We start from the raw sequence: 26,701 nt of genomic DNA on the forward strand, positions 1-26,701 counted from the left end.
CTAGAAGTGCTACGTCAGTCACCTAAAATGTATCATTGCCACAAACTACTATCTGCTGGTACACTGCACTAATTGCCTTTCAAACCCAAATAAACTACAGAACAAAATACATCCTTATTTTTCTGTTCCTTCCTTATAAACTGTAATAGTCATCCATGTCCTAAAAATTCACAATAATAGAGTATGGTGTCCTTCAGTAATAAAAACCAAAAAACAAACCCAAACTGTATATCTCTTCATAAGGCCTGAAAGTTTATTTGTCTGGCAGTATGTTATCAAAGCATAAGATACTCTCCCTTGCACGAACTTAGGTGTAGAAAGAGAGTAAAGTTTACCATTAAGGGATAACGATTATTATATTCAGGACCTGCAGCCAAGAACTTATCCTCTGGCAAATGCTTCAAATCAAAACAGCAATGCTGCAAGCAGATAAACGAATGGTATTAAAAATAACATGATTTAACCTTTCATGTCTAACTCAAGTCCTGCTATGTTATAATATGCTTTTGAATTAATTAAATAAATAACTCATTATTTTTATTCCTTCAGCAGACAATGCAGCCATGTCAAATATCATTAAAAATATGCCATTTATCATCCTGCAGAAAGTCTGCTTTGCTGTGGTACATTGACAGAAACAGAATAGATGTTGCCTTCCTGACAACATAAAGTATCTGTACAGCTTTGCATAACTACATATGTTAAATTAGGACGGACGTCCTGATTTTGTGGGGTATTCCCAGCTACATGCATTAACTTGCAATTTCTGCCTTGCTTTCCAATGGATCTTAGAGATACTCACTTATCTGTACTAGCCTGGAAGAGAACCACATCACAGCATTGCTTCCACCTACCACTTGGCTGCTCTGCATGCTGTCTGGCTACTGGAAAATATATTCAGGAGGAGGAAAGAAAAATATTCTACTAACAGTCACTAAATGATGCAATTTTATTTTCTATAACCTAGAGAAGACAAGAAAACTGTACATAATGATACATTACCATGACAAAGGAAAAATAAACACATTTTTGAAGTTCAGATTAAGAAGTATAACAGTGATGCCCTTATTCTAAACAAACAGTTATTTAGGAGTCTTCTTATACAGTTCCTCTTTATGACAAAGGACAAAGTTTAAGTCAGCTTCATCTTTAGCATACCTGGTGACTGTAAAAGCTTCCCATCAATAGCTACATATTTGTGCAGCTGATGTTTCTTCTTAACCTGCTTGTTTTAGTATCAGATTAGAGTACAAGCAGAATTTCTGACTGCAATTATGAAGTTGCTCCACTTGAAATGATAGAAATTTTGTAAATTTATTTTAAATCTTATTTTAGTACATAAACCTTCTCAGGAGAGGTCACCTCTGTTACACACATACATTTGAAAGTGACAATTCAATCTCATCTATCTTCCCCTTCAACTCAACTTCAGTGAGTTTATAATATTCGCAGAAAAGAAAAGCAATGAAAAAAGATTACACTGGATAAAAGTGAACTTAGCACAGGAGCTGAAAGCAGAAGCAAGTCAGAATACCAGAAAATCTATAGGCACAGAGAATATATATTTAAAGTAATTTTTTAGAGAGCAGGAAGGAATTAGATTTACTTTTTTTTTTTCCCCTTCATTTCAGAAAGCTAATTTAAATTAGTACTCAGATTAATTAGGGCAGCTAACTTTGCAGGTACAAAGGAGAGATGTTCTCAACTAGAGAAAAAACTCTCCATAACAATGTTAGAACAAACAAACAAAACAAAACAAAAACAAACAAAAAAGGATTAGTTGCTTCACTGTTTGTAGCTAATAATAATAATAAAAAAAAATATTAAAAGAAACATGATAGTATCCAGTTCTCTCTTAATGCTCTTAATGACAGGCAGTGTTACCTTGCTTTATTTTACCCACTGGGGATCTGAGATGCACAACTTTGGAAGCTGCAGTCCTTTGCAAAGACGTTTTACTTCTGTAACCAGCAGACTACCCAGATAAAATGCTCATGGTGGGCCCCCTGCCATATGAGTGAGCTGTCCAGCATTTGGGCTAAATCAGGCCGAATTCTAACTATGTAAGAATGTTGCATTTCTTATAACCTTCATTTGGATGGTTTTCTTTTAGCCTTATGACATTTAGCCTGAGCCAAGACAATATCAAGTCTCATTTTTTTGCTGCAGTTGAGAACCATCACTAATTGATGTCATTTAGAAAACTGTCTTTTTAAATATCATTCCCGTGAAACACTTAACTGTAAACAATGCATTGATGACTGAGTTAGGAATACTTGATAGAGAAGCTGCCATTCAATTTCTCACTATTCTTTGATGTTACTCATGCTGTTTTCTTTTAACTGTGTCTCTGCTGTTCCAGTTGCCCAGTGCATTGAGATCATCCAGAGGTGAAAGAACAGCTTAGGTCGTCAATATTCCAAGAATTCAAGTTCCTGTCACTTGAGGTACTTTCAGAGAAGGAAGAGCAAGCATTTCTAACTCTGTCCAGATGCTGCTACTGAGAAGAAAGAAAAAAGACACGACTTCTAAATTTCAAGGTTATTCTGAATATTTGAGATGGTAGCTTGCTGAACTGCTGGGAGCTGCACCCGGTGTTAGCGGTGATGGTATTGCAACATTTTTAGTTAATGATTTGGGGCTAGATCTGCAGAGGGATTTGGCAGCTACAGCACTACAAAATGCACAGCTCTGATGCTGATCACTTGAGAGAAGCAGAATATCCAGCCTTCTGCTAAGCCCTTCCACTACCTCTGTTGTGCATGGGAAAGTTTACTTTCCCCTCTCTATACAATCCTCAGCAGAAAACAGACAAAAAGATGCATTTCTGACACTAAGATTTCCTAAGATGGCATCTCCACAGAACACAGCTCTAACCCCTCTTTTGTAGTTCAATTTTTCTTGCCAGTTTCTTCAAAGATGAAGCAAGGGTCGATTTTATCTTTAGGATGCAATCGGAAGACTGTGCTGTAGCAGCCCTTCACACAAAGATCATGATTGCAGTCCTTGCCCTGAACACAAGTGGTTCATTATTCTCCGCTGAGTGCCCCAAACATTTGTCTAGAGAGCTAGGTCCTTCCCTAAGGACCAATAAATCTTTAATTATTTTATATGAAGTGACCTAGTTTCAATAGGGAACTAGCATCCTATAATATTTTGTAGTAGGATTGCTACTGATTTGAACAAAAAGAATTCTGCAAGCACGGAGAAAGCTCACTTCCTCTGATTATATTTCTGAACAAAAATTCCAGTAATACATTCTTTAAGGCCCCCAGTTTACCAGTGTATTTTAGCACAGCACATCTACTGACTTAGTCCACTTTTGGGAAACAGGTTAGGTTAAACACAGATAAATAGTGACTGGTTCAGCCATGGAAAAACATGGAATAACTTGGAAATATGTAAAACCTGAGCCACAGATACACAGGAAACTTGCTTTTAGAAACTCACTTACAGAATGGAAGATACCAAGCAGACATTTTGAGAATTGCACCTTTAGATTCAGGTAATTCAAACAGAGGAAGGGGATAGAAGAGATGACTGCTAAGGCAGGTACTCCAAGAAAATACCATCTTGAGAAAAGTTTCTATCCAGTGATATTTGGGGTAATCCCCCAATGGGCATAGAAGGAAAGCTATCATTCTCTCCCTTCAGCATGCCTCAGTTAAGACCACAATTTTATGAACATTTCAAACTGGTGTAAACCTTAAAAATATATGTTATTACCTTGAGTCAGCACAGATGTTGTAATTATAAAAAAAAAAAAAAGACAGAACCAATTCCAGATAATAGCCAGTCATTTGCTGTTCTCAATATCTTTAACCTTTATCACTTTCTCTGAGCCAATTTCTCTCATAATCTGTAAAACGCTGGAGCCAACACAGAGAGGCTGGCAGAGGAAAAGGCAGCTGGGTGTGGAAGAAGAACTGGAACACCTCCTTCAATTGAGGTGTTGGCTTCAAAAACATTTCTGAGGTTATGGCTTAACTGTATCTCAAACCCACTTCCAGCTTTTTCATCCACTTCTGTCTACTGAACATCTAATGAGATTTTAGTGTCCTACAACCCACTTGATTTTTTTTAACTTAAAAACACATAGTAGAATAGATGTGATCATTTTTTTCCAACTATTAATATATTAAATAAGCATACTAATCTGATTATATGAAATTATACATAGCTGTAAAAAAGGAGGAGAAATTCAACAAGCTGTACTTTACAACTTGTTACAAACAGACACAAAAGCTGTTAATCCCATTATTTTGTTGTTGGTTTTGTTTTGGTTTGGTTTTAATTTAGAGTTCCTGCCTAAAATATAACGGTATTTGCTATTCATCTTTTTTTTTTTTTTTTTTTTTTTGGAGAAAGAATCACAGACCCACAGAATATCCCAGGCTAGAAGGAACTCACAAGGATCATCAGGTCCAACTCTTGGCTCCATGCAGGAAGAAATTAAGACCATTTAACCCATTCCCTGTTCCAAAACACTACAAACAATCTGCATGCGCCTCACTTTATATTTGCAGTAAATGGGTACATTTGTTAAATAATGGATTTTTAAACCATCTAAATTGGTACAGACATTTTTAAGCATTTCCACTGTTATCAGACTTCAAGCCCTGTATTAGAAATGTTGCAGAGATTTCTGGAACTGGCAGAGATTAAAAGAAGAGGAATAATCTACTTTACTTAGGCACTGGACAGTATTTTGTACAGTGTTGGATTTCCCAATATCTGCAAGACCTTTACAGAATAATGGAAGAGACAACCAAAGGGATATTTGAAAAAGATGCGATATGGCATGATATGATATAAGAAAGACAGAAAATGTCAGACGTTGGGTCTATGTAAGATAGGCCTGGGACAAGTTGTGTCTCAGAAATAGCCCTTTAAGAAATTAAACTCGGTTGATTTAATATCCTTCTGTAGAGATAAACTAAAGAAGATCCTAATCAGAACATTACTATGAGATGGTTTCTTTCTCTGTGAGCACTGAGCAAATGGGAAGCTGTCACTTGATAAGACAGGGCAGGAAGCGGAAGCTGGCAGTTGAATATATGAGACACTCAATGGAATTTATGAGCAAAGTTTTAGTACTCCAGAGGAAGAAGAAATTGTTTTAACGAATAAAACAAGCCTGCCATATAATAGCGCATGTATTCAGATACTAAGTAAAGTTTCTTGTGAATCAGGCTTTTTGTAGGCCTCCCTCTTGCTAGGAACCATGAAGAAAAAGTGCCATCCCTCTGTCAAACAAGGGAATATTATAAAAATAAGGCAATAGTTGTTCCTAAAAAGTGAATATTTATCTTCTCACTGGGAAGTTTAATATGTTTTTAATCAAAGAAATTTTAATAAATAATATTGTGTAGATGACATATTATCTCCTTAAAATAGAACCATTCAAAGGTAAAGGACTATTACCGAAGTCTCTCCATTTCACTTATTCTGCCTTAACCAGTTTCATAAGCAAGCAACATTTATAGCAAGAAAGCTGAGATGTCAAATGCAAACTACCAGGTAGCACAAACCCCTCGGTCTTCACAATTAAGCTAGTATTTCGTAGTGAAAGGACAGCTTAGTAAACAAAAAGCAAAACCAAATTATACAACAGTACCTGGACTCCCGGTATTAACATGGGGAGCTCTGCTATAGCCCCAATCAAATTAGAGACCAAGTAACCATGTCATACAGACTATTGCTGTGTTCATTGAAGTGGATCAAACTCACTGTCATCCTTATATGTACACAAAGGAAACTCTTTTGTCTCATTGGATATGACTCCTTCCTTATGTAAAAGGTGAAATCGGTCTTTCCTTTGTGCTCTACCTATCTGTAGGCCTCTTTTTTTCGCCTTTAACAAACAACAACAACAACAACAACAACGAAACACATTTATTATTACAATATGGCCTGGTCTTTCCCTTTCCACACTATAATTGCATTTTAATTTCCATCACTTATTCCTGTAGTGACATGACTCCAATAAAATCAAGTACCAGTCTGGGGAACCACTATAACCAGGATTTACAGAGGCCCTCTCCAAAGCGCTACCCTAAAAGTGAAGAATTGCGTGCTGCTGCGAACAACCACACTGGTTCAGGTAGGTCCAACTCCATGTCACACCATATCCTGCCTCTGACAGCAGCCAAAGGTGCCAGCTCAGAGACAGTTTAGAACAGAGCATGCAGACATGACAGCACTTCACCTAACTTCTGGCTCAGGAGACTTTGTAAGCCTATGTGGAAATTCAAAGAAAAGTAATACAGAAAAGAAAAGGCATTACAGGATTTTTCCAAGTATTGTAGAAGAGGAAGGAATTCAGAAGGACAATGGGCAAAAACTCCACCACTGGTGCAAATCCGTCACTCAGTACTTCAGCAAAATGTGTTGGGAGTTACAGAATGATGACAGGATGCCACACAGGTAGCATACATGATGTTGAGCTGATTTCTGTTGCTGCTCTTTTTGTCATCCATACTTCTAGATAAATCAAGGGTCTATGTGTACGCTGTAATGCTGCTGTTCTTTTCTTCCTCTCTGGCCTGATATAGTCACTGTGATCTGGGAACATTCATGAAGTACCTTGTTTGTTACAAAACACAGTGCAAAATGACCTGGGTTATACCTGAACATTTTGACTTCTCCTGCGTAGAAAGAAATATGTACTTGTCAAGATCATTAAAAAAAATCTGGAGACATAGACTATACATATATGATATGCATAGTGAGCAAGCCAAGACTTATAAGAACGTGGAAATTACTGCCCGTGAACAGCAAATCTGATGCCCTTACTAAGCACCTAGGGCATGCAAAAGCACTTCATTACAGTACATCTGCACATTCTTCTGCCTGGGAAATTCCAGGCAGAAATACAGCTGCCCTGTCACTGCTGGCTTTCTAAACCACTCTTACAGCTCCTCTCCACATTTTTTAACTTAAATATCACGTTTGTGACTTTGCATTCCCATTACTAAGGCATGCATCAAACTTCTGGCAAATGTTGCACTGCAAATTACTTAAAACATAAATCAGATAAAGAGACTTCTGATAGAAGTTATTTTTACAGTAACACCTGCAAAATATCTTGTTAGCAAGAAAGAAGCTGAAATCCTTACAGACTATTGAGGGCAATTTGAGTTCACTCACACACCCCTGAAATCAAAATGGGTGTGAATATACGTGTTATTACAGTTCTTCAGGTACTTACTTCTAGAACATCTATCAAAGCATTAAACATACACCCAAATAGACTTAGGAGAGCATAGACAACTGTGTGAGTTGAAAATCAAACAATTTCAAAGCTAACCTGAACAAAGTAGAGGGATAATGGCAGTAAGTACTGTTATTATTTGGAATTTCAGAAACACTCAGAGAACCTAGCTGAAAATTGGACTGCTCATCCCATAAACATGCTAGTTTTTATCCCTAGGTGAAGAGAAGATATTAGAATACAATAAGAGTCTTGTCCAGGTGAAAACAAACAAACGAAAAAACCCTCTATCCTTACATCACCTAAGCTGGTACAGATAAAAATCTGAAGGACAGACAGACTGAAACTAGCAAAGCCCCATCTTGTTAAAGCATATGTTGCCTGTCTCCGAGACTTTTAACACATGCTAGAGCATACTGGATGCATTATCACATTTATTGCCTTGACAACAAAGCCAGAATTAATAGTACAGGGTAGACCTTGTTCCAAAGAACTTAAATTCAAGAGGAAGCAAAGGAAGAATTACGTGTATTTTCAGATACAAACTGAGAAGATACTTTTCTTTTTGAAACAAAGCAACAAAAAGGGAAGATTTTTTTTTTTTAATTTACTAGTTAACTGAGGAAATATGTGATTTTTCACAAGGCCTTCCCAACTGACGCTCTCTGCCAGGCAAAATAACCAAAACAAGAAATTTAAGGAAAGCTATTTGAACATTTTTTTACAAAAACTTTTTAAAGAATAAAACCTTTCCATCTTGCAGGTTGCTCTTATGTTTTGCCTTACAGTTGAAGTTAAGAAGAAGCTTAAAGTCTATGGAAATAGAATCTGCTGCAATAACCAAGTTTTTATTTTTTCCCTACAAGTTTCAAAAGAAATAATTTCCCCAATTCTGATCTTAGATACCATGTTTAGGAAAGCTCTGCTGAAAACACCTTAAATGTGCTTGGTCTCAAGTACTAAATTCTCATTGCTTTTTAATTAAAAAAAATATTCCAGTTTTATTTTTCTTCCATGATACCTCAGTTTCCTACAACCAGAAAAATCCTGAAGTACCCTAAAAACATTTATCAGCCAAAAATTTGTCACACATGACATGGGTAAACAATGCAATACTGCCCAACTTACAGTGTTAAATCTAACAATTTAATTAACCACAGCATTTTAGGGGGGAACATGGCTTGTGGAAAGGTAACAAATGTTGAATAAATACATAGATAAAAACACCAAGGGTGACTTCTCAGTTTAACAATGCTCATAAAACAGCTAATGACTTGCTAATTCAACAGCCAAGCTAATAATGAGATGCTAAATAAGATTTATAATACATCAATTACTAACGGATTTTCTAGAAAGAAGCAATCTTACTTTTGGCTTTTAATTATTTCACTTAAATTTTGAGAACCTAGTTTTTTACATTTCTAATGCATGAACTAAGAACACTTTTATTTTTGCCTTTAGAAGATTCTAATAAAAACAATGAGGTGTTACTAATAGAAATACTCCAGTGAGAATCATTTTTGTTCTATATATACAAAACAGGATTTCCAGAGCTCCTAGGCTTTAAAGAAAAAAGTAAGACTTAAGGTCCATAAATAATTTCTGCTCCATTACTAAAGTGAAGAGTGTGAAGTTAATTATCTTTATGTCCTCATTAACTTGTTAAACAGATCCTCTGTTTAGGATGAAACAACATAAAAACAGCAGCAAATTTACTGTGTACAATGAATTAAGAAAGGGACTGAGATTTGCAACTACCCACGTTTTTTTGTTTTGTTTAAACAAAATTTTACTAATATCACTTGAACTTGGTAGACATGGCATGAGTTTATCATATTTGGATAATCTTATCTGAGAAAAAAAAATGCAACCATGCATTATGACCAGACAATTACCCTCTTCACACCTTCAGGTAAGGCTTTCAATCACGACAAGCCATGCTTCTCTCTAGACATGGATATATGGCACTGACTTCATACCTGAAACTGTAGATAACCTGGCATCTGGTGTGATCACAGACAAAAAGCAATGCTACACTGAAAAATGCAACTCAGTGAGTATAACAGACTGAAGTTGAAAACTTTAGTACTGTCAAAAGCACTGCTACTTACCCAACAGCTAATAGATACTGATGCCATTAGAATGAAACCTTGCAGTGCCAACACCAGGCTTTGTAAGACCAGAAAGTTTAACCAAGGCACTGGGAAGGACCCTTTCAATTTCTCTGCCTGCTGTGTAAAATCATTGATATATACAGGTCCATGCAAACATACACACTGCCAACTGTATAAAAATTATGTCATCTCTGACCACATGGGAGGCCGTATAGAAAAACTGATAAACAAACCTGTTTAAAATGTGCTGCAATCCCTGCATCTGTTCCCTCTGTGAGTATGTGTTTTTGTTCTGGTTTGCTTCAAACATTTGAATGGAAACCTGAAAGTGATGCATAATGTCACTAGAAAATAGTGCTTATAAATAATGATACAAGTAATTAAGTATTTATAGAATAGTAGCATAATAGAAATACCATTCAGTATCTAACTAAGATACTGCTTCTACAAGACCATGATGGTTCATAATTTTATTGGAAAGTTCTCAAAAAATTGCCCAATGGGAAGCTATACATTCCTTTAATATATAAATATACTATAAACTCATTTATATTACTTTCTTGTTGATTGTGATATATTGCAAACTCATATTTCATAACTGGCAGATTTTTATAGCTAGTAGTATCTGTACTTTTGCAGCAGCACCCTTCAAGATTGTATCCCTAAAACAGAAAAAGGAAGGCAATTTCTTTAGATAACTTCATTAAAGGGAAAATAGATTAATGAAATATATGCTGCCTACGTTTCAAGTTTATTCCAATCTGAGTAGTTAATTATATTTTTAATTTAAAAACAAAACCAAACCAAACACCAACACAACACTCTAAATAACAGCAGAAAACTCACAATGAATTCCATGGAAGATTCGCTGGCGAATCTTATTTCTGTTTTTGTTGTTGTTTTGTTTTTAATGGTAGCACTGAAAAGGTGAACAAATCAGACGACTGCTGACAGTCAAGACTGAGTGACTATGGTAGCCACATATTAGATTAAACTACAGAACTATATTTAACCTGACAAGACAGGGTCCCATTTATGTAATCCTGCTTTAGAAGCTTCTAATGAGTTACTGCAGCCTAACCCAGATACGCCTGCCAGCTACTTCACTGTTGGTTTGGTTTTTACTTTTTTTTCTAGTCTACACTAGAGTATATATATATATATATATAATAATGAGAGTACAATTTTATTGTAAAAATTGCTGCACAACACAAAGAACACTCTTGTTTAACGTGTTGGTCATCAGTATAACCAGTAACCTAACAAATATACTACTGCCTAATTTAACTCAGAAAGTTTATTTTTGTTTGTATTAAATTTGCTATATACCTGTAGTCACCAAGTTAGTTAGAGACTCTTGCAGCAGGGAATAAGTTGTCACTGGAATTAGGTAAGTAAAGAAATTGGTAAATTCCTTGGCAGTAGAGTGTTCACGGTGAGAGCTAATGCCTACATTTACAAGTTAATGGAACGCATGCAGAAATCAGTGAAAGTGAGTTCTTATCACAGTGACCTCTAAGAAAATGTACCACCAAGAAAATTCTTCCATCTTAGAAATGTCTCCATGTTTCGGTGAGGGCATCTGCTGAGGGCCACGCCACCCCGCTGCAGTCCTGCGTTCAGCCACCTGCCGCGCAGACACATATGGCTCTTGGGGATCAGCGGGGGCTGAGCGGGGTGAGCGGCGGTCACTCAGTAACATCTGCCAGCTGATCGAAAGGGGCATGAATGACATTCTAAAAGGAGGTTGGTTCACTCCTTCTTGCTGAAAGACAGCTGTGGTGACGAAAGGTGTACAGAAAAATTAAGACTGTAGATGTACTGGCGCAGGGAAAAGGATGGAGCTTTTCAGAACATGCTTTTTGACCCAAGTCGTCTCCAGGAAACATCTTACAAAATAAGCTGTACATACTGTCTGGAATCAAACACAGCATGGAATATAAAACAATGACATAAAAAATAAGGTAAGAATGGTAAAGTTACAAACAGAAGAAAAAATAAGATTTCAGTGATATGATTTGTCATTACATCACTTCAATAGCTGTTGTTCTGAGATTCAGCTATATTTAGGGTTGCTGGTTTTAAGATCACCTCAATCAATGATCATAATGCAAGCATGATATATGCATAAAATTACTTTGGATTTGCAGTACCTCTAGTTGTTTTCTTTACCCTGTGCCTACTGATATATACAGGAGAAGCACTAAAAATTCAGTGGTACAATGAGCTATAGTTTCAGGTCACCACATTTTCTGCTAGGGACCAGGATGCCATTCTCTGTTGCTATATCAGGTCAACAGATTTAAAGATTCAGGGAACAGTGGCTATACTGGGGATGAAGATACAGCATTCCAAAAGGTAAACAAGGTAAATAGACCATAAACATAGTATCTTGGCTTCAAATGGTAATTATTTCCCTACAAAGCTAAAGCCATAGTCCAGTGGAAACTTCTTCCACTAATTTAGCTCTTCACAAAGAAAACAATGAGGTGCCTCAAGGAAAAACAGTTCACATTTATTTTACTCAAGTATTTAATTAAAAAACAAAACAAATGAAAAAAAAAAACAAAACAAAACATGGTGACAAGAAAAAATAAAATAATGGCCTCTATTTAGCAAAAGAATACAAGAATTAAAAGTTTATGTACGGAAAAAAAAAAGTAAAAAAAGAAAAAGTAAGAGAACACCAACATTGATGACTGGCAATCCAAGCCCTAAACTTGTTTAACTATTACATACAAACAAATCAGAGATTTTATTCTGTGATGGGAATGAGACAGAATGTGAATCCCATTATCTTTTCCATCATGTGGTGGATCTACCAATTAAGGCAGAATTTCTGCACCATGTGCATGCAATACAAACACATCTCATTACAGTCTGCCTGCTAGTCAAGCTATATGAAGACTTTTTTGTTGCTAAGATTTTTCTTGTCTTAAGCTACCACCCGAAACATAGAAAACTGCCCTTGCAGAAAGTCATACTCAGTCATTAGAATCAATTGCACAAGAAGGGCCAGGTTCTGAACCATCCTGCGAGAACCATTCACGTAGGGCTTTGTGTGTATCATATATTGCACAGTGAGCTAAAACATAGAGGAGAAAAGTCTAAATATCACTTTTGATAAACGTCTTCTTTGATATACTCAAAGAGTGAATTTCAGCCTTCTTCCCAAGTGCAAAAAAGTGAATCTATGGGTCTGAGAATGAAAACACTTCAACCACTTCAATCTTTGGATAATAAATTTGTAACATACTGAAAATTTAGAAGGATCATTACACTCATTCAAAAAGAAAAAAGAATAGAGAGATAAGTGAGGCCTGATGATAACTAAAAAGCAAAATCAGAAATTAGAAAAAACAGTAGCTTGCTATTTACAAGAAAGAAAAAAAAATGGTCACTTTTCTTATTGTAAAGGCAATTCAGAAAAGCACTGCACATTCTCTGTAAATGTGAAGTCATCCAACAGCACGTAATCTTCAAATAGAAAGGTAATTTGGAATTCAAAAAGATAAATCCCATGTTTAGCAGCAACAAAACTTATGTAAAATTATTTTTTTTGGCACAACACAGGTAGAATGATATTAACATTTATGATTAAACTTGCATAATAACGAAACATACTATGAATATTAATAAGGATAAATTACAAGAATACACATACAGATTATCTGTTCAGACAAATATATATTCTGTCCTAAAGAGACAGACAATCTCAAATGAAAAGAAGCAATTATATAAAAAGGAATCACAGAATGAAACAGATGTTGGAAAAAGGCTGAAATGCAAGTTACACTTAGGTTTAGGTGCTTCATGAAAAAGGAGGAAGGAAACTTCAGTAACAGAGAACTCGTACTATGGAGGAGGAGTTATTAAAGCAACTGAGTTTAAAATATACAGATTATTGTATGGAGATAGGACTTATCTAAATATAAATTCCACCTATCAAAAACAGAATCAGTTTTTGCAGTATCAGACAAAAATGCTAAGCTAAGAGCTCCAAATTGCATTCAGATCGACATTATGAACATGGCATTTTCCAGCTGGCCCAGTATCTCATGTAGAAGGGTGAGAAAAAAAAAATGTCTCTTTGCCATGTGGTTATGCAGAAGGATAACTAAACAACCACCAGTTTCCAGAACTGTGCTTTCTGTGTATCAGGAACAGGATGATAGTTTTGTCTCCTTGACATACTTCCACAGAGACTATTCCAAACACAGAAGGAACAGATCAAACTCCTCTGACAATAAAAGATGAAATAAATTTCTGTACAGAGACTATTATTCCCCATACACATACTCACGAACAGAAGCAGTCAAATTCTGATTCAGCTTGCACATTGTCTCTTTGTTAGTTGAGATTTATGCATTAATTCTGTAACGCATTACATGGCTTCACTACAGGTATACACACGTCAAAATCATACAAGCATAAAAGTCTGGCCACATCTTGCAGGTTAAGGCCCCCATACAACCAAACATTATTAGAAATGCTTTCAAAATTTTATTTTCCTCCAATAAAAAAAAATATTAACTGTTTACATTTCTTTGAATACAAATGCCACAGCACTTGCCAGTCTACTCCAGCATTACAAAACCAAAGTGCAAAATTTAATCAAATAGGTTAAGTAATGAAGTGTTGAATTTGAATTTGGTTGAAATTGTAAACGGCTAAAAAAAAGAAAACATGGTTTTAATCTGGCAGTCCGGTTGAGACTAACATTTCTCACTGCACTGCAAGCTTATTTAGTCTGCTTATTAGCATAATACTACTAACAGCCTTCAGAAAAGAAATCTCACATCTAGAGTCGGCTTTGAACCTAAGTTTGCCACAGTTACAGGTTAAAGCTGCGCTTTAGCATCTGCACAGGTACTACGCAACCCAACCAGAAGGCCAAACAGAACTGGGTGCTGACAGTCATCAGTGCCACTCTGGAGCTACATAATTCCATATTTCCTGCAACTCTTTCCCCATGTTCCTCTTGAGCTTCAAAAGCCCTTTGTTAGTTTATGTGGAATTACACATCATTTAAGTCTTCAGCCACATGGTTGGCACGATTTCTCCAACAACCTGCTCGTACAAGTCAAACGACCCTAGATACCACAATGCAGAATGATGCAAGCTGACCAGAGAATCACAGTATATATTTGTTTAGTGTGATCTATATGCTTTGGTGCAGCTGGAACATGCCTTCAAAATCTCCAGAGCAATGAAAACTCTGTAATGAACAGGATGAAGTCACTGTATAGGGATATCAAACTACAGAGTGTTTGCTCCTGTACAACTGGCCGTAATTTTTCAAATGGATTCAAAGGGTGGAAATGGCACCAGAAGAGACCTTGCTGGCAGGGAGAGAAGAGGAACAAACCAGAGCTCCTGCAGTCTGCAGCGTGAGTGGGTGTATTGAGGGTTACTGCAGGGCCATATTCCAAAGGGAAGCAGTTTTGCTGTCAATGAGCCATTACATCCAAGTCCAGCATTCTGAAAACATTTACCTGAAAAAGCGGGGAAAAATAAATCAGGAACTACTTGACAGTTCTCCAAAGGCTTGTCCGGGAATTTCAACACATAGATTACAAGCCATCCCTCTGCTCTTGACATTTTGTTTAATCAGCAGACAGTAAAATTTTATGTGCTACCCTGTCCATAGATGGCAGATTCCAGCATATTAGAGGTCTCTAAGCTGATAGCAGGTTAAATCCCATATGGAAAAGAGGCCTGCAGTTTGCTGTCAAGGCAAACACAGTCAGGTAGCCTACTACCCTCCTCTTACTCCATTTAAGCTGAAATGTTTATCAGCACTTTAAAAGTGGCTTGTACAAAGGAATAAAATGAGATTTTATTTATTTATTTATTTATTTATTTATTTTTGGAGTGGTATATGTGCTATTTGTGCAGCACATTACAGGAAAGACAGCAAGAGTCCTGTTCACATTCCAGTGGTCTTGACGTGCAGCAGCCAGCAGCTTCAGCCAGCCAAATGCACATGGCATGCAGCATTTCCACCAAACATCTCCGGGCCAAGCTTTCAGAAGCCATAGCAAAAATGAACAAGAAAGTTCTTGCAGTGTGAAGAAAGGCAATCTGATATGTTATCTGAAGGAAGTTAAATCCTATTTGCCCAAAACAGATAAGGAAGATATCAGCACCCAACACACAACATCTGAGGATTTCCACACTGATGCTCATAAAGACGACTCTGTGGTTAACTGAGACCTACAAACATATCAGCATTATTCTTGAATGCTGTTGTGCTGCATGCAACATATAAGCTGTAGATATGCACGTTTCTGATGGAGATCAGTCTTAAAGCTGCTTTTGTAATTGATACGGTGGCCAGCAACACCGCCTGCAGAACTGATTGCAGCTTTGCACCAAAAACTGTCTTTCCAATACTGAACTGGAGGCTCACAGACCTGGAGTGAACTCACATGTCGATAGTTACTGGCTTCTCTATTGCCTTAGTCATCTCACTGGCATACTCCAGTACTGCAAGGGTGAGGAAAGCTACAAGAATCCTGTAACTACTGTAAGAATTCCTCTGCTTCAAATGCACAGCCATTTCTTGGCAGCCAAAATCTACTACGTGGTGTGATATAGTGAGTATACATACACTGCCTGCCCTTCACCCAAAGTGTCAGCGTATCTGTCAAGACTCTACAGCAATTCTCAATACGGCAAAATCACACAGCCAGTTAACTGTTCTGCCAGGTCAACATACAGAGGTTCTCTCTGTGACCTGTCAATACTTTGGAGATTCAGAAACTAAAGGAGAATTTCTTGTACATCTCCAGTGCCTTCTACACATACCACGCACCTTCTGGGAAACTTCATCCAGCCATACCAGTCTGCTGCCAAATGGAAGAGACTCAAGGAGAAGAGACTCAAGCATAGAGCGTGGGCAGGTGGAAGTAAAATACATTGATGGATTAAGAGATTGGCTCCAGAGATAAACAGAAGACATGAGCTTACCTACAAAACACTGATAAACACATTCTAGAGAGGTTCAAATTAGAAAGACTCAGCTCTTGAACTCACTGCAAGCTGATGACAGAACTAAGCACAACCAGTGAAGTCCTAGTGACAGAGGCATGCATCACGTGAAGCTTTGTGACATGGATGTTCACAGGCAGGTTCAATGAGTGACAACTACAGCACAACTGCTTTGAATAAATTTATTCACATTCTAATTTACTAACTTACAGAATTAATTTTATATCAGGAAGAAGGTCCGTGCATGTCTTCAGTCACTAAAGTTTTGGACCATGACCCTGAGGTCACATTTGTCTATTAAAATCTTAAGAATATACACAAGCACCCGCTTACAGCCCTACTTTTCAGGGCAGCATTCATCAGTCAGAAATACTTGTGGCATGAGCCACAATAAAAGCTCTAAAAATCCCGTTTCTAGACTTTATTGTAGATTGAAGAAAGATATATATATATAGATGTACTCAAACCCCCAAAACTGTAGCAGCTCTTCCAATGTGCAAAGGATAAGGCTGTTGGTCATAATCCCAGCCATAGAATCATAGAATGGTTCGGGTTGGAAGGGACCTTAAAAATGGCCTAGTTCCAACCCCCTGCCATCGGGAGGGACACCTCCCGCCAGACCAGGTTGCCCAAAGCCCCATCCAGCCTGGCCTTGAATACCTCCAGGGATGGGGCATCCACAGCTTCTCTGGGCAACGTGTTACAGTGCCTCACCACCCTCTGAGTAAAGAATTTCTTTTGAATAACTAATCTAAACCTATCCCGTTAATTTAAAACCATTACCCTTGTCCTATCAGTCCACTCCAACAAAAAGTCCCTCCCCAGCGTTCCTGTAGCCCCCTTCAGGTATTGGAAGGCCACTGTAAGGCCTCCCTGGAGCTTTCTCTTCTCCAGGCTGAACAACCCCAACTCCCTCAGCCTGTCTTTGCAGGAGAGGTGCTCCAGCCCCTTGATCATCCCCGTGGCCCTCCTATGGACTCATTCTAACAGGTCCATGTCCCTCTTGTGCTGGGGGCCCCAGAGCTGAACGCAGGGCTCCAGGTGGGGCCTCACAAGAGCAGAGCAGAGGGGGACAATCCCCTCCCTCCCCTGCTGGCCATGCTGCTTTTGATGCAGCCCAGGATGCAGTTGGCCTTCTGGGCTGTAAGTGCACATTGCTGCCGCATGTCAAGTGTAACTACTACAGTCAACCTCTCTGCCCAAAGAAGTTGTCATTTACATCCAGTTTAAATTCAAATGCATGCAATAAAGTTGATGGACGTATGGATGATGGATCCATGTTACACGTGCTGTGGCTGAAATCACAATCAAGGCAGTCAGTACCAAGAGGGTACTTATTTTCCTGTTTAAAAAGCCACAACCATTACAACAGAGAACACATGAAAAGAAGAAAAAAAAAAAAAAAGGTATCACCTGTGGGGTGTCTCGGGCAATATAAATCGGGACAAAAAGAAGAGTGGTTTGTTTAACTCAAGAACTCTCAAAAATGTGTGTTTCCCATTTTACAGTTCCATTACTGAGGAGATCTTAGCCTTAAATTAACTATACCCTTCCTATATATATAAAAAAAAAGTTACAACAGAAGACAGAATGGCATGGCTTAAACTGTGCAGAACATCCATTCCTTCATCACGAAAAAGAGCACAGCAAAATAAGAACATGTAGCAGTTTGCCATCAACAAAGCTGCTTACATAGACACCCACTCTTTCCTATTTCCTTTTGTAGCATGTTCTTTTAACTCACTCATCTCCTTCTGCATCTTCCACTGACTATTCTTTGACTTACCAGCTTCTTCAGACTGTTTCTACAAGAAAACCGACCAAGGAAATAGTTATTTTGTTACAATCAGTTCAGAATAAATCATCCGTTTTAATTTTCCCTCTCCCAAAATATTCAGATGCCAATAAAAATAATTTCCTTGAGAAAGCGAGGGGTTATTTCCAGGGTATCTGAAATCTGAAATAACTGGAGCAGGATAGTTATTCTGCAGATCTAATCTTCATGCTGTGATAGATTCATTCATTTGGTCGCACCTCCCAGGAAGGAGCTGGCAATTAGTGCATTCCAGTGAAGGACCGTGGATTTCTTCCAGCACCGTGACTCCATATGCCAGTTACAGCTGCTTGTGGCAGCCAAACCAGTAATGCATTTTTGCATCAGATGCAGAAGAGCTAGATATACTAGTTATGAAGGAGCAAACCTGCAGCAAATTAGTTTTTTTCCCTTTTCGCAGACAAGAATTATTTTTCTTGATAATAATGATGTTTCTGGCTCTGTTTTACTGAAATACAATAGGGTTTTAGATTTACAGATGCAGATCTGTAAGAAATACACCTATAAGAAATGCACGGCAGTTATCACCTACAGTGATACTGGGACACCTCCCTCTTTTTTGAGATTCATTTGCTTTGTGTGACCAATCTGAAACTATCTTCTAAGTTAGAAATTGTAGGTAATTATAATCCTATGTTACTTTTGTGCTCCTCCAAGCATTAACCTCAATATATACATTGAGTAAACTAAGTACTATAATTAGAGCTTAAACAGTTTTTAAATCAAACACATCCCCAGTACATCCCCTCTTAAAGCCTAATTTGGCATTATTATGAAGTTCTTTTATAGCACTAGAATGTAGGAACCATCTATTTCATCCAGTTTGTCAGATAAACTGTCTCCAGACACATATTTATTTGTATGTTAATTCACGAAGTATTTTCTTAGTGCATGTGTACACACACACAAACTCTGTGTTTACCACTGGTACTCTTAGAAAGCACTGTTTTGTTACCCAATAGCTAGACTGGTAGTAGTTAGTTAACTAGATAGAGTAAACCTAACTCAGCCATACCATGTAACCACAGCTGTGGTCACAGTTCCCCATTGTGGAGCAGAAATAGCCAGCTAGTCTAGAAGCCATCTAGGAAAGGCTAAGGTGGGAATGTGGGAAAAAATCACAAGAAAAAAAATAAAAATCTTAGGGGCTTTTTCACACAGTGGACAATTAAAAAAAAAACAATACAGAGCATATTTGTTATTAATATAAAGCCATATTAGTACAATTAGCATACATCTGAGTGCAGGAAATCTTGGTATTTTACTGCAAGACACAGTAATAGCCCTGACTTTTTGGTTATTAGAATGCAGAGTCTAAAGAGAAATGGTAACACATGATAGCAGTCCATTAAAAACAAGGAAAAAAAATGAACCTGAAAACATTAATGGGACATAATGAGGTATCAGGAAAAAAAAGAAATAGCCCTAGAATTTTCACTTTTCAAGGTTACTCTTTACACAGAAAGCAATAGTGAAACTGCTTTAATAATTATTATTAGGAAAAACAAACAAAAAACAAAACAAAAACACAACAACTCATCTAACCATCCCATTCAAATATACACATCTTGAGTTCTGGGGCAGGAGCATTATCTTTGAGACTTCAACTCCTCTTACATATGCAGCTTGAGCAATAAATTTGGCCAACAAATTCAAAAATTAGTCATAGGGCAGTAAGAGACAGCAGAAGCATTTAACTCTCATTTCCATATGAGGCAAATATAATTAAAGTTTTTAGTAAGAGTTTGCCATTTTACTAAGTGACTCTGAATTGCTAGAACAGGCATTAAGTGTTGGGGGCACAGAAACCCATCCTCCTTCCCCATGCTACATGGTAGTGGCCAAAGCCTTGTGCAAAAGCTAATAGGGTGATTATCTGCTAGGATTATGCAGAACAGAGAAGCTGAAGTCTGCCTTTGTGAGAATTAAGTCCATCATCCTATTGGTCAATGGAATTATTTTATTTTACCATAGTGCAGATAGATTTCCACTCTGATCTTTTTTTAAATGAGTGAATATCAAAGGACATCAGTTTGAGAAGCTGGCATAGAATGCACTTACAGGTCATTCTCTTCGGTTTAAGAATTAAAAGTCCAGGAAAGGAAATGATGTATTCTTCTTTAAGAAGTAAGCTCCACTGAATTAACAAGAGGATAATTACAATATAGTCTGTATCTAACTAGTTTGGTAATGAATGACTAAGACGGGTTCTGTTCTGCAGGAAATGTCAAGATGTGACTCTACCTACATCAACAGAAGGTAGAAACATTGTGAAAGTGATGTTTTACACCTCTATAGGTAAAACAGCTGTATTCACGGGGTTTCATCCCCCATTTCTAAGCAGTTTAGAGAAGCAACACATCACAAAACACTGTCCCCATCCTGACAGGGACCACGGTGACTTTGTATCCCGATAGGGCAGAAAGAACTGAAGGAAGTACTTAAATCATCACAGAAGTGCCTGCAGCTTAGACACTTCAACAGAGATGGCATCGCTGTCTCACAAAATACAACCCCCTCCCCAGAAATGTGCCCTGATTGGGTTCAGAGTAGCAGTGCATTGCCACAAGTATTTATAAAGTGGTGAACAAGCTTGTTCAGAGATTTAGTAGTCTACAAGAAGGCTTGTACCTTTGTCTGGCAGGTAAAATCCAAGTCAGTGAGAAGAAATGCAAAATATTTAACAGGATTTTCATAGCACAAGTGGAAGTATTATGGTGCAGTAAATAGTTATCAGATGCTGGTTACTGGACTAGACAGAAAACAGAAAAACAAGATGAAATCTCAGCCCCATAACCAATGACAATTCAGAAAGTCTTATTAAAAAAAAAGTCTGTTTTGGATAGATAAGATGTTCCTCATTCTGATCATTAAAGAAGAGAAATAAGACAATTTTGGAAGAAGTCAAGGAAGATTGCTCTGCATACTTTTATTCTCACCATATAATAATTATTATTATTATACTTCAGTTTCAATTACACTAACGTGCCACTTGGCTCACTTTAATCCTTGTGTTATCTATTTGGTTTAAGATAAACTTGAACATACTATACTTAAGAGGAAAAAATAAGCACCTGCATAGTGAAGTCAAAGCAAACAGATAAGCAGTCAATGCCCAGAATGAAGGCTGACAACCATGCTTACCTTAACTAAAGGTACGCCATTTACTGAAGTTATTGCCAGGGAGCTGTGCATTTCTTCTGCAGCACATGCTTAACATCAGTGCTAAATCAAAAGTGAAACTGCAAAAAACCAGCAGTGGGGCACTAATGACACTTCCGTAATGAATGAAGAGGTAACAGCTATCACAAAAGTGACTAAAACTGTTCCATACATATGTCTTGTCACAGACAACGAAATGGAGGACATCTTTCAGCTATCCTAGAGGATGAAAGTTAAGTCAAAATGAAACTAAGAAACATGAAAAACATACTTACTAATACAATTCCAATCTTCCTTACTTTCTAGTGTGCTAGAGAACAGACAAAATACTGTTAGGGTGGACTGAAAATGAGAAGAAAACAGCACAAAACCTCAAAGAATAATGACATGAGTTACAAGAGACATCTTGATCCTCCTATGGTTATGGCTATGTTCAGTAGGGATTTACTGATATGGTTTAGTAAGGAACAAGAAAGCAACACATGAACAAAAACACACTGAGCTGATAGCAGAAATAGCATCCCTCTTAATTTTATACTGATTACACAATGCCAGCTCACAGTCTAAATATATGTATTTTTTAAAAATCTACAAGAAACAAAGCAAGTAATATTTACATCAAAGGTCTTGTCATCATCAAAGTAATATGATATTCATCAACCATCTTCCATTAATATCAAAGCAAAGCAAAAAAAAAAATGGCACAACAAACTAATGGAAACTGCTTTTCGAGGAAGACATAGCCAATATAAAAAAGCCTATTCACTATTTCTAAACATATCGTTTTTGCTTATCTTTCAGACTTTCACCTCTAGAAACTTGTGTCAGTTAATTAGATTTTTCACCACATTAGCAAAGGAGTAAAATAACTGAGTATATATATGTTTTTATATAACGTATAATCAGAGGATAAAAAGATATATTCAAAATGGCCAGTCACTCCGTATCTTGCTCTTTTATATTGACATACAATTTCCCATTGTGAACAGTTAACAAGATACTTTGTGATTCCAAATTTTTGTGCCTAAAAGACATCAAAACCAAAACAGGAAATGCAACCTTTCACACTGTTCCTCATTACATCAAGCACCTTTTCCACTCCTCATCTAATTTATGACAACAGCTGTAGGTGGGAGATTCCCAGATACATTTGGCTCTTCGTTTGCATTTATGCATTTGTTTGAAAGTACATATGGTAAAGAAAGAATGAATCAAATTCAAGAAAAACTGTGGAAAGATGCCAAGTCTTTGAGCCTGGAATTGGGTTGAGGGAAAATGGGGGAGAACTCATTTATCACAGCACGCTGAATTAGCTTCTCTTAAGCTGCCATTCCTATGAGATGAATGGAGCTAAGAGATGGAATATTGCAAGTAAGGAATCAACCAACTTAAAGCTTTAAAGATCACAGTTCCATTTTGCACTGTTGACAATGAATCTGTACCATTTTTATTGCAATACTGAAGGTGACCTATTACTGAAGTTAGGGATAGTTACACTTTATATTTAAAAAAAAAATCTTAGCAGAAGTTAAAAAGAAATTGGTTACAAAGTTCACATATATGAGGAAGATCATAGAACATGTTTTCTCATATGGAATGTTTTAGTGAGCTGTTCTATGATTTACCACTTAAAAAAAATGAGTTAAAAATGAATTTAAACTACTACAGTTCCATTTTGCAAAGTTGAGAATGAATCTGTACCATTTTTATTGCAATACTGAAGGTGACCTATTACTGAAGTCAGGGATAGTAATACTTTATATTTTAAAAAAATCTTAGCAAAAGTTAAAAAGAAATTGGTTACAAAGTTCACATATATGAGGAAGCCTTCCCAAGGTGGGAAGAAAAATAAGCACTTTTTTAGACCTTGAATTGTCCAGAATATTTTATCATAACATCTGAATAACCTATAAAACAATGACTATGAAATTGGTTTTCCTGAATAATGCAGAATAACATTGCAATAAGTACCATAAATCAGCAACTGTTCTAAATATGCAACTTTTTATTTTTAAATTAAAAACAAAGACTTGGAATGTGTTTCTGTGTATCAGTGCACAAAGCTGCAATTAAGGCTGCATATTGTCTCTTCGAAATGAAGCAGAATAGAGTTAATGAAAGTTGAGAGAAAAAAAATGAATCAGGAGGATTACAGATGAGAACACGAGGAAGAATGTAATGGTTTTTGTTTCCTGGATGGCAGAGTAATTGTAGTCCAAAGTTAATATATGAATAGATAAATTGAGACTGATCGGTAGCCCGGCAGTAATCAGTGGTACACGTCCATATATCCTCTTGGAAGGTGGCAGCATGCAGCCTTGCTTCTTGACAGAGGCAATCCAACGACACCAACTGCATTGTGTGCTGTTCCTGACACATATTTATACCAGCTGGCCTTACACTGTCCAGAAATGTGGCCCATTTATTACCTCAACATACTTGCTAATTCTATATCCCCTATTTTTCTATCATATTCTAATCAAAATATTCAACAGAAAGAAAAAAAAAACTATACATGAAAATAACTATTAACATTTAAATGCTGAGAAATAGTATTTAAAAGCAGAAACTGACAGCACAGCTGGGGTAAACTGCAAGAAAGATGGTGCTGGAGGGAAACTGGAATGCACATTAGCAGAGACACAAAAATACTAATGAAAACAAATAGGGACTTGAATGAGATGGGCCTCTAAGAGAAAAAGCATAATGATAAATATTGGGTCTATCACTGTGTAGTAGAGATTAACTTTTTAACAAAGCACATCTCTTCCAATTCAAGCCTCATTTTTAGCTCTGGTTCAAACCATGGCCTCTTAAGGATATTTCCAACTCTTACGTTCCCATAACAACTGTCTAAGACACTCAAGGAACATACATTTAAGTGAAGAATGAACATCATTCAGAGCATTTCAAAGAAGAAGGGGAAAAAATGCTTTATGTGCATGCAGGAGAACTTAAAGGTGATCTCTACAAATCTCTACACCAATGAACTCCCACAGTACTAGTACCTCAGCGTCTCAGGCTGAAGCCCCAGGGGGTGGCCTCCTTCTCAAACCTGTGGGGCACTGCTCCAAACACCTGCTCCCTCCATCCATAAGCAGAACCACCTCTTCTAGCAGATCCTACATTCTTGGCCCTCCTGTTTAAAACTCCAGCGTATGAATTAACTTCACGTTAACATCCTCAACACCTCCACCAATCCAAAACAAACACCCAAACCCCAGAAAGACGCCGCTCTCCCTCAGGTGCAAGAAACAAAGTCATCCCAATGGAATGAGAAATATAAACAACAGGGAACAGAAATTGAAAGCAAATTTATAAACCCTAGAGAATACCACAGCTCCTCTATTACAGTAACTAATTTTAGCATTATTAATAGTAAGCATGCATATTTTCAATGCAGAATAAAAGCACCACCTCAAACAATAATTAAGCAGAATTTAAAACTCTTTATAAAACCTTCCTGCCTAAATGCACCATGAATTAGTGTCTCTTACAATCAGAAAACATTTATTTTAAGCAGGCTTTAGAAAACCTACACAAAGCGTATTCACCCCTAGCTATATAAAACCTGAAACCGGAACAGGCATCTCACAGAGATAAAACACGTAAGACCCTAATAAGCATTACAGAATCCCATTCCTGCATAAATGCATACGCGCATCATGCTTACTGTCAGTGAAACCAACCAAGGAAGAAAAGACGTTACTGTGTATACATGATAGGTCCTAAGTATATGGCAGGGATCTTAGGGAGCAAAAGGAATCTGGAAATGAAATGGGACTCATTTTCTTCCTCCTTATGAAATTTGCTAGGATTTCCTTCTAATAATTCCATGATCTCAATATATATATATATATATATAATATCAAATGTGTTTAAATTAATATCATTCCTTAGAATTTGTTGTTTATTTATAGGCAGCACGGTACATTTAAGGCATTAGTCAGGCTAGTAATATATGAGTTCTAATCTGTAAAAACCTAACAAAAATTGTTCCTAATTGCTTGTGGAAGCTGTGCCTGCTCCATCCCCTCTTTAAATAGAGATCCGGCAGATCTGCAGTGACCCACGGGCCTACTGGCTGCCTTAAGGGCTGAGATGAGGAACTTTCCCCCAAACCTCAGTTATTCCTCATGACAAACCAATCCTAATGGGCAGCTGACAAACCCAAATCACCCTGTATCTCGATATTCCTCTCATCCAGCCCCCCCCCAGCTATCCGTTCTGTGGTGTTGCCATAGAAAATGGCAAGGAAGCCTCCAATTAGAGAAGAGGTCACACTTAAGCAGGGATATTATGTAAATAACAGCCTGCCAGCACCCCTCATGGAAAAAATCAAATCAAATAAAGGCCTCATCTTGCGAGTCTTTCGAGGGCAGGCCTGGGATTTGCTCCTGGGATCCCCAGGGAGCAGGGCTGGGCTGACAGGAGCCGGGCTGGGCCCCAGGTAGGGCGGGCAGGAGGGCGGCGGGGCGCCGGGCATCGCTGTGCGCCCCTCCCGACCCGGGGGGGGCACGGAGGTGGGTAGGGACACGGGGACGACCCCTCAGGGGGGTCCGGGTCGGCTCTGGGGCTCTCCCTTCCCGCAGCAGCCGCGCCCCAGCTCGCCGCCCCGGGACAGGCAGCGCCCAGCCCCGCCGAGGACCGGCCGCCCTGCCCGGTTCAGCGGCACCGAGGGGCGAGCGGAGACCGGGCACGGCCTCGCCCAGCCGCGGGCTGACACTTTTATCCCCTCGCACGGTCAAAGTCTCCGAGCACGGCAGCATCCTGCCTGCCTCCCCCGCTCATCCCTCCCGCCGCCGCTACTCACCCACGCCGCAGCCGGCACCGGCGGCAGCGCCCCGCCGGCTCCCCGAGCCCCCTTGTCCCCTCTTCGCCCCCTCAGGGACCCTCCTGGACCCGCAGCGCTGCGGGCGGAGCCGCCGGAGCGAGCGGCGGCTGCACCTCGGATGCCGGCTCCGGTCCCCACCCCGGGCTCCCTCCCCGGCTGTCACCGGCGGCCCGCCCTCGGGAGGCGGTGGCCCCGAGCCGAGCTCGCCAGTGGCGCCGGGCCCTGCCGCTCCCCGCAGCCCCGCCTCGGGCGGGCGGGGAGCCCCGCCGCCGCCACACCGGGGAGCGGTGGTGGTCGTGGTGGTGGTCGTGGTGGTGGTGGCGGTGAGGGGTGGCGGTGGTGGCGGCTGAGGGGCGCGGTGACGGCGCTGAGGGGAGCGGGGCGGCGGCTGAGGGGTGCGGTGGTGGCGCTGAGGGGAGCGGGGCGGCTCTCTGTGGATAAGGAGGGGACAGCGGACACGAGGCGGCCGCTCCGCGGGTCCTGATGGTTTTTAGTCCCAGCTCTTCGGGCAGCGTTTGCAGGGTCGCCCCAGCAACCTACCCCCACTGCCC

At 38.7% G+C, this 26,701-nt stretch overlaps 1 protein-coding gene across 1 annotated transcript in view; it reads right to left on the reverse strand.

The window, feature by feature from the left end:
* Positions 1-26,174, reverse strand: part of JAKMIP1 (janus kinase and microtubule interacting protein 1) — a 153,233-nt gene extending 127,059 nt beyond the window's left edge. Inside the window, exon 1 of the mRNA XM_035547232.2 lies at positions 26,130-26,174. The gene's annotated coding sequence lies outside the window, so the exon portion shown is untranslated. The remainder of the gene's footprint in view (positions 1-26,129) is intronic.
* Positions 26,175-26,701: the final 527 nt, after the last annotated feature.

The sequence above is a fragment of the Cygnus atratus genome, chromosome 4 (assembly GCF_013377495.2).
Source record: "Cygnus atratus isolate AKBS03 ecotype Queensland, Australia chromosome 4, CAtr_DNAZoo_HiC_assembly, whole genome shotgun sequence".
Lineage (NCBI taxonomy): Eukaryota > Metazoa > Chordata > Aves > Anseriformes > Anatidae > Cygnus > Cygnus atratus.